Source organism: Esox lucius, chromosome 4, assembly GCF_011004845.1.
Source record: "Esox lucius isolate fEsoLuc1 chromosome 4, fEsoLuc1.pri, whole genome shotgun sequence".
Taxonomy (NCBI): Eukaryota; Metazoa; Chordata; class Actinopteri; order Esociformes; family Esocidae; genus Esox; species Esox lucius.
Window position 1 is genome coordinate 5,152,366 of NC_047572.1, and position 9,985 is coordinate 5,162,350.

General features: G+C 36.8%; 1 long non-coding RNA gene across 2 annotated transcripts; it reads left to right on the forward strand.

The window, feature by feature from the left end:
- The first annotated feature begins 728 nt into the window (after window positions 1–728).
- Window positions 729–6,222, forward strand: LOC105007473. Of its 2 annotated transcripts, none has more exons than XR_002196504.3 (4): window positions 729–772; window positions 1,150–1,228; window positions 2,783–2,829; window positions 3,198–6,222. It is a non-coding gene; the product is annotated as an uncharacterized LOC105007473 (long non-coding RNA). The 2 variants fall into 2 exon arrangements; XR_827551.4 differs by having other exon boundaries at window positions 739–772; window positions 1,147–1,228.
- Window positions 6,223–9,985: the final 3,763 nt, after the last annotated feature.

Genomic DNA, 9,985 nt, shown 5'->3' on the forward strand with positions numbered 1-9,985 from the left:
AAAAAGTCTAACTATGAAGAGAAAGTTGCTATGTTTATGAATATATGAGAGAGATTTACAAACCTTTCACTCATCAGTAAAGGTCAGTTGAGGTCCTTTTGATGATGCAATATCCTGTCCACTCTTTTACCTCATCACTTCAAAATAAAAGTTCTATGAATGTGGTTGCGCCGCCCTGACATTTCACATACGCAAATTTCCGGACAAAGGTTTTTTTCAATTTTCCAAACAATTTAAGAGCTATTAAACTAGTACATTTTGTTTCTTTTGAAAGGTCTTCAATTTAAAAGTATGCCCCCATATTTATTTTTTATTTCCTTACCTTTTAAATTCCATATTTAATACTTTTCACATTGTGTTAATTGGCTCGGACGGTTGCACCATCTGACTTTTTGAGGCCTTTAGATGGCAAAAAATAAAATATATAAATTTTTTATGATACACTAAAATATGTTCAAATGTTTTATAGAATGAAATGATGCTTGTAAGGATCATTTTTTATTATTTTAAACAAAAGTAATGCAGTTGGACACAAAAAGCTGCATGTCACATCATTAACCCTTATACCACAATAGATCAAATGCAAGGGGGCCTTATTTCAAATTCTAATAAATATTTTTATGTTTCACTAAGGACCGCCCTAATATAGACACATAAGACACAAGTGAAAACAGGTGTAAATGATTATCAACGAAAACTGAGTCCAGGTATAACCACAAACGTAGGGTCCAGACAGACGACAAAACAAGGACTGGAATTCAGGGGTGTTACAGTATGGCTATACAATGTGGCTTTATCAGAATTGACCTTTTATTTCAATAATCCATGAACAAAACTTCCTTAGGTTGCATTGTTAGAGTGACTGTGCAATGTAAAAAATTATTCTGTAGCCATGTAGATTTTAAATAATGTATTTTGTAAAATATATTTTAAAAAATGGTGTTCCAGATTTTTGGGAAATTATTTAAGTACATTCCAAATAAGAAATGTACAGAATCAAATCCACTTATTGTAGTTAAATAAAACATTAGCATTCTGTTTATGTAATTCCAAATAGAGAGAATATTGAGTGAATCCAACCGAATGTAGTCAGGCAGATTTTAGTTGAAAAGCATTTCCGGTCTAAGAACGCTTTTTTTGATCCAGCAGGGATCACTTACATGAGTGCCGATGGCCATCTTCTTCCACGTTGCTCATCTCGCAAATATTAATGTGCTGGTTGACTAAGGTAAGGAAACATTTTATTTTCACCTGCAAACTGTTCCTTAAATTTAAAATGTGATAAAAAGATGTTGTTATTAGCTAGTGCTAGCTAGCTAGCTAGATGGCTATGTTTTCTTCTGTACATGCTGCATAGCTTAATTAATCCACATTATTTGCGTGCACAGCATGGATGTAAGTGAGGAGGGGAAGAGGCAGCCATGTAGCTGTGTAAATGTAGCTAGTTGCCATATGACATGCTCCCACTTTATTTGTAATTTTTTTTATTCGCCACTTATTTTGTGTTTGTGTATTGCCGAATGCAAAATAGTCCTGTACCTATAGCAAAAACATTTTTATCTTTATTTCTGTTTTTGAGAAATGCACGCCTATATACACTCACCTAAAGGATTATTAGGAACACCATACTAATATTGTGTTTGACCCCCTTTCGCCTTCAGAACTGCCTTAATTCTATGTGGCATTGATTCAACAAGGTGCTGAAAGCATTCTTTAGAAATGTTGGCCCATATTGATAGGATAGCATCTTGCAGTTGATGGAGATTTGTGGGATGCACATCCAGGGCACGAAGCTCCCGTTCCACCACATCCCAAAGATGCTCTATTTGGGTTGAGATCTGGTGAACTCATTGTCATGTTCAAGAAACCAATTTGAAATGATTTGAGCTTTGTGACATGGTGCATTATCCTGCTGGAAGTAGCCATCAGAGGATGGGTACATGGTGGTCATAAAGGGATGGACATGGTCAGAAACAATGCTCAGGTAGGCCGTGGCATTTAAACAATGCCCCATAGGCACTAAGGGGCCTAAAGTGTGCCAAGAAAACATCCCCCACACCATTACACCACCACCACCAGCAGCCTGCACAGTGGTAACAAGGCATGATGGATCCATGTTCTCATTCTGTTTATGCCAAATTCTGACTCTACCATCTGAATGTCTCAACAGAAATCGAGACTCATCAGACCAGGCAACATTCTTCCAGTCTTCAACTGTCCAATTTTGGTGAGCTCATGCAAATTGTAGCCTCTTTTTCCTATTTGTAGTGGAGATGAGTGGTACCCGGTGGGGTCTTCTGCTGTTGTAGCCCATCCGCCTCAAGGTTGTGCGTGTTGTGGCTTCACAAATGCTTTGCTGCATATCTCGGTTGTAACACGTGGTTATTTCAGTCAAAGTTGCTCTTCTATCAGCTTAACTGAGCAGATTGTGAAATACTCAGACCGGCCCGTCTGGCACCAACAACCATGCCGCGCTCAAAATGGCTTAAATCACCTTTCTTTCCCATTCTGACATTCAGTTTGGAGTTCAGGAGATTGTCTTGACCAGGACCACACCCCTAAATGCATTGAAGCAACTGCCATGTGATTGGTTGATTAGATAATTGCATTCATGAGAATTTTAACAGGTGTTCCTAATAATCCTTTAGGTGAGTGTATAAAGTGATTAGTGGTAACCGAGAGACTTGTTATTCACTCAATGCAATGAATGTCATGTCGAGGAGGTGAGTGAATTTAGGGGTGATAAAGTTTTCAATCAATAATTTTGCTTTGCCACTTCCAGCACTTCCGCTGGTTTGACTTCCTCTCTTCTGGACTATTTGCGAGAAGGTACGCGTTCTCTGCACTTTTGATTTTTTTGTTGTAAATGTGGTGTAAAGTTACACTAACTGTACAGATGTTTTAAGTATTACCATTGTTACATTTTAGAGCTGCTATTTCATTTATTTGCATGCATATTTTTGCTTGTTAGGAAAGCAGTGTGTTGAGGCCTGTGTCATGGCTGTCGTGTGAGTTAGCTTGTCATGCTAGTGTACTATTGAGACTGTTTGCTAGCATGGGCTTTTTGGACCTCCATCTTCTACCTCCTCATTTGATCTCCAGCTGCTCTGACACTTACAAGGATGGTTTTCATCTGCAAATAAGCAGTGTGAAGCTGAAAGGCACGTCTCATATCTAAAACTTTGTGTTTTCCTTAGGTACCTCCAAATTAGATGGCAATGTAAAATCTGTGGATTTAGAGCAACAACAAGGGGAGATCTTCTGTAACATTAGACTACAGCACAGGACGTTTGAGGTTGGAAATTCAGTACATTGCCTCTGTTACGATTGTCCATGCTCCTTTAGAACATTGAGAGCTCTGTACACACATTTGTCAAGATATCATGCAGAAGATGAATCTTGGGGGCCAGGAGTAGCTTTCTATTTCACGTGTTATTTGCTCAGGCAAATGAAAAGGAATATTTCCAACACCATGGCAATCACCTAAGGAGTCATGAAACTGTAGTGTGCGTTTTTGTTGGATGTACATTTAAGACAAATATATGTGGAACATTTATTACGCACAAAAGCAGAATTCACAACCCTCATTCACTCGAAGACTTTAAGCCAGATGTCATTGGTGGACACCAAACTTTACCAAATGAATCTGATTGTTTAGTCTCAGGGGATAGTGATTATGAGAATACCAGTATTAAGCCTCCTGTGGATATATCAGATGAAATTCACAAAATAATTGGGTCACTTCTTTTGAACTTGGAAAGTGTGTGCAATGTTTCTGGTAAATTGATGATTTGGTGAAGGAGCTTTTTATATTCACAGCTTCTGCTCCTGTAATTTGTCAGCATGTTGATGCTAGTTTGAAGAAGTTTAATTGTGCTGTAGATGAGGAAATTGATACTAAGTTGGTAGAGGAACTATGCAAGTCACACCCTACAAGCAAAGCACTGGGAGTAGATGGGCCCATTGGTTCTTTGTATAAGAGAAGACAGTATTACAATTAACAGTTTGAGTTTGTTGAAACTGTGTTTCCTTGATTCACAGGAGAATCTCAGCTTTCAATAAGTGCCCCTTCTTCAGACCTTGCAGCGTATATTGACCAATAAGGATATTGCACTTAAGGTTTTAACAAAACAAACCAAGCACATCCACTTGGTATGAATCCTTTCAAGATAGGGAATTTTCCAAGCAAAAATTCATTTTTCACTGTAGAGGAACAATTCAGAGTAGCATTCATTCTCAATGTTGATTTTGAGGTTTTTAACCCATTAGGAACATCATGTAAAAAACACAAGATCACTGCAGTTTATTGGGCCCTGGCACCCCCTCGACAGCACTCTTCACTTTCTGCAATATACTTGTCAAGAGTCACTTCACTTTTGTTAGATGTTACCCTCCTGACCTACTCCATGACCTTTTTGTAGGCATTGCTTTTTCAGAATTGGCACACTGTCTGAATACTTTCATTAAGAACAAATACTTCACATTGTCAGAACTTAATGACTTAATTAAGCAGTTGCCTTTTAAGTTTACAGACGATCGTAACTGCCTTCAGTCCATCCCACTAACTTTTGCTAGTTGTTGTAATATAGGAAGAAATGCTCATGAGAACTAGGCACTCATAAGGTCACTTCCACTAATCATTGGATCAAGAAGAGCCTCGCTGTGGCCCCTTTCCACTCCCTTGAATGTGTTACCTTATTTTGACCTGAAAATATGAGTATCGTCATAGATTACAAGACGTTTTACCTCAGCTGAGATTGACAACCAAACACCATTTTTTAGAGCACTATCCTGCACTTATAGAAGCCTTTGGTCTTCTTGTTGGATTGTGGACTATGCACTTTGAGGCCAAACACAGATTCTTTAAACGTATAGTGAGGTTCTCAAGCAATTTCATGAATGTCTTATTGTCACTTTCAACAAAACATCAGCTGATGATGGCTTACAATTGGCAAAGAAAGATGGCTAAGCCTGCCCCGATAATCAGTAAAGTGTCATCTTTGCCTTTGGAATTACTGCATGTTGAAATCCAGAAGTCCATTAAGAAACTGTTCCCCCAGCTGATAAGTGTACATTTGTCAAACACTGACTTACCATGGAACTAGGTATTCAGCAGGGATGACTCTTTCATCCGGAATATCAGAATCCATGGAGGAGCTAAACTTGACTATCAAGCAGACATATCACCAATGACTTCAGCCTGCAATATTTTTATCCAGATTTTGAGGACTTTTTTTTTACTCTCAACTCCACTGCTTAAACACAAATCCACAATTTAAGGTTGTGACAATCGAACCAGTTGTGCTCAATTTGTATTCAGTACCACACAATAAAAGCTACACTGGAAGTGGCATCTCAGAGCAATCCCTTGATGCTGCCTTGACAAGTGCCACTGCACAAGACTCCCTTGACGCATGTGATTCATCACGCACATCACCCAGGCAGCTGAAGTATACCTTTGAGGTATTCCAAAAACGTTTCTTGGAACTGGATGCTTCAAAGCTGTCAAAAGAAGTCCCTCCAGAGCAAACTTCTGGCTTGACGTGAGACTGTGGTGGTAGTGTAGTCAGATTAAGGTTATAATGCACAGTTCCAGTTGCACTGAATTACTTTTACAACCTCAGCTTTTCTTCTTATATGTGTATTGTCGTCCTTGATTATTATTCTATATTGCTTCTGATGTTTTGCATTAAATGGAGTGGAATTATGTATTCATGTCTGTCTTTGTTTAATTGTATTATAATTTACACATCATTTGATACGTGTATTGATATCTTTTTCATTCAAGCAACATGTTGAACATTTCAACCTATAATTAAGGTGCTGTTTTTGTCACTTCAGGAGTTTACAATATTCAGTGTTTAACGAATTCAGATGTAGGCTATTCCAAAAGCTTTTCGTGAGACTGGATGCTTCAAATCTGTGAAACAAAGCCCCATCCCTCAAGCACACTTCTGGCTTGACATGAGACTGTGTTGGCAGTGTAGTTGCATTATAGTTATAATGCACAGTTCCAGTTGTATAGAATTACTTTTTAAACTTCTGCTTTTTTGCTTCAACGATTGTCTGATTGATTATTGCTTCTCATGTTTTGGCTTAAATTCAGTGGTATTATTTACTAATGTCTTTCATTGTTTTATATAATTTGATAATTGTATTATATCATTTGATTTATGTATTGACTTAGTTTTTCATTCAAGGGCTCAACATTTTGAACGTAATTGCAACATTTAAAATAAAGTGAAGTGTCCTTCATTTGCACTTGAGTTTGTTTTTCCTAATAAAGAATATTATTTAGATTTAAATGGCTGCATTGAATATATTCAAATCAATGCACTGATTAAAATTGATGATTATTACTCTATTTAAATATCTTTTTATAAGTACTATTTACACATTTTCAGTTTTTTCACAAACTCCTATTTTTGTTTAGGTGTTAATAAATTCATTTTTGTTTTCTTTTTGAATCTACTCATATTAAATTAATAACTATAAGAAGTCTCATTTAATTTACAAACCCGATTCCAAAAAAGTTGGGACACTGTACAAATTTTGAGTAAAAAAGGAATGGAATAATTTACAAATCTCAAACTTATATTTCATTCACAATAGAATATAGATAACATATAGAATGTTGAAAGTGGGGCCTTTTGTAATGTCATGCAAAATATTTGGCTCATTTTGGATTTCATGAGAGCTACACATTCCAAAAAAGTTGGGACAGGTAGCAATAAAAGGCCGGAAAAGTTAAATGTCAGTACTGTAAAAAACAAATATTACACCTTAATTTACAAATCAAGTATACTACACATTAAGGGATAACTAATGGATTGTAGCGCATTGTAAGGGATCTTAACCATTCATTTTACCTTATTTTACACACATAATCCATTAAACTATCAATTTATACCTTAATTGCAATTAATACCCATTAATGACCAACGTGAAACATTAATGATCCATTAAACACCACCTTAATTATTACTATTAAGGGTAAATTATTTACACTTTAAGGAAAAATGATGGGTAATTTTAATGAATTTTAGCTCATGTTAATGGATTTTACCCCTTAATTTTTCGTTAAACCATGCACAAAATCCATTAAAAACTATTAATTTTCAACTTTATTACAATTAATACCCAGTAATTAACCTCTTGAACACCAGTTAAACACCACCATAATTATATCAATATTAATGGGTGAATAAAGTACTTTTAAGTATTTTAAGGTGAAAATTAAGGGATTTTGTTTCATAGAGAGTATAGCCTACTAATGTTTTTTATGTCAATTCGTGAATTGTCATGAGATGCGTTCTACCACTCTACTTCAAAATAATTATCTAAGTAAATAGATGTGCTTTGTATTATATTATTTCTTAAGATAATTCAAGTGTTTAAACAAATAGTATTATTTTTATTTGTAGGTTATTAGTGTTTCTTTATAAAAACACCTTGTATTTATACAGTGGGGCGAACAAGCATTTGATACACTGCCGATTTTGCAGGTCTGTAATGTTTATCATAGGTACACTTCAACTGTGAGAGACAGAATCTAAAACAAAAAGCCAGAAAATCTAATTCTATGATTTTTAAATAATGAATTAGCATTTTATTGCATAACATAAGTATTTGATCACCTACCAACCAGTAAGAATTCCGCCTCTCACAGACCTGTTCGTTTTTCTTTACGAAGCCCTCCTGTTTTCCAATCATTACCTGTATTAACTGCACCTGTTTGAACTTGTTACCTGTATAAAAGACACCTGTCCACACAATCAAACAGACTCCAACCTATCCACAATGGCCAAGACCAGAGAGCTGTGTAAGGACATCAGGGATAAAATTGTAGACCTGCACAAGCCTGGGATGGGCTATAGGACAATAGGTAAGCAGCTTGGTGAGAAGGAAACAACTGTTGGCGCAATTAATCCCTTCATGGGGCATCAATGATCATGAGGAAGGTGATGGATCAGCCCAGAACTTCACGGCAGGACCTGGTCAATGACCTGAATAGAGCTGGGACCACAGTCTCAAAGAAAACCAGTAGTAACACATTATGTCCAGGCCCGTCTGAAGTTTGCCAATGACCATCTGGATGATCCAGAGGAGGAATGGGAGAAGGTCATGTGGTGAGTACAACGCCAAGAACACCATCCCAACCGTGAAGAATGGAGGTGGAAACATCATTCGTTGGGGATGCTTTTCTGCGAAGGGGACAGGACGACTGCACCATATTGAGGGGAGGATGGATGGGGCCATGTATCGTGGGATCTTGGCCAACAACCTCCTTCCCTCAGTAAGAGCATTGAAGATGGGTCGTGGCTGTTCACAGTGTTATCCTAACATAACAGGTTTAATTTAATAGCGAAATATTTCTAGTTGCATCTTCATCACTGCCATAATTAAGTTATATAAAGAAATACATCAATAGCCTACATAGAACTAATGACTATTTGTTTAAACACTTTAATTATCTGAATAAATTATAAAATAAATAGCAGAGCTGTTTGTTAAGATCATGGTTTTGAAGTACAGTATTGTAGAAAAACGCATCATATGACAGTTACTTGATTACTGGCAGTAGTGTATACTGTATACTTCTATGCAGTATAAATGGTCAAATAAGAACAAGCGATAATGAAAGAATGTTTTACAAATACAGTACCTTTTTCCCAGAGAAGGAAATTACTACCTTTGAAGTACAATATGTTTATGATGTACAGTAGAATGTAAAAAAGGTGATATTATCAACCAAAATACAGAAGTGCCATTAGTCGATTGTATTGGAGATTATGGGCTATTATTACCCACGCATTTACACACAAAAATCTATCTTTTATATTAAAACTTTAGCCTTGGTAACAACCCTTCAGGGGTGATACTTGTCAGTGTTCAAAAGGCTGCTGTTTCGCACCCCACATGGAATAGTCAGAAAGCTAAGGAGGTAATACTGTTATACCTGTTACACTCTTGATAATACTAATGACAAGACATCCAAAAAGAGTAGAGCTTGTAGAGAGGATAAATGACAGAAAGGAAATGCAAAATGACTGTGACTAGAGAGAACAGACACTCATTCAGCTGCAGGCTGAGAAGTCAAAGACTGAATATGTAGATAGGCCAAACTGCAGAAGGAAGCTTAATAGGAATAAATTATATAAAATGAATGTACAAACACCAAACAAAATATAGCTAGTGTATACATAGGTGCAAGATTTTTACAAAAATGTAAAGAGTCATTCGGCAATGTCCATATTATTATGATCATTTATTCATGTTTAGAAAAATGTGCATGTCCACATGCTCCGGGAGAAGTCGAGGAGGCGTAGTCTGGCCCGTTTATCAGGCCCGGAGCTGAGAAAATCCTTTCAGCTGGTAGGTTATTGATGTTGCTGAAATGCACAAGTATACTGTGACTTTCCAAAATTTGATTTACTTTTCTATAAATGCCATCCTTATCGACAATTAAAAAAAATACATCTCAACCCCATATTCAATCTGGTTGTATTCTCTCCCACTTTCTTTCCATCATCTGTGCCCACTGTAATGGTCCCTGCCTGAGGGGACTGTTCCACTTCGTGTTTTCTGTTTGTCCCTGTCTTGTCCTTCATTATCCCTGTCTTGAATATTCATTTCACCTGTTTCTGTTCTCCTCATTTGTCTGTGTATTTAGTTCGGCCATTTTCTCCCTGTCGCTGTTGGTCATTGTGCTTGTGTGCCTGAACTCCCTTGTATTGCCGGCACTCCGTTTTGCTTTCTTTGTTTTTATTTATTAAAGAGAAACGCTTCGACCTTCTGCGCCTGCCTCCGTCTCCCTTTCTAAAACGTGACACCCACATAGTTAGGTCAGAAAATAATTGGACACTGACACAAGTTTTGTTATTTTGACTGTTTACTAAAATATTCATGTTACAGTAAAAATAATGAATTTGGGATTCAAGTGCAGTCTCTCAGCTTTAATGTGAGGGAATTCAGCTCTTTAATA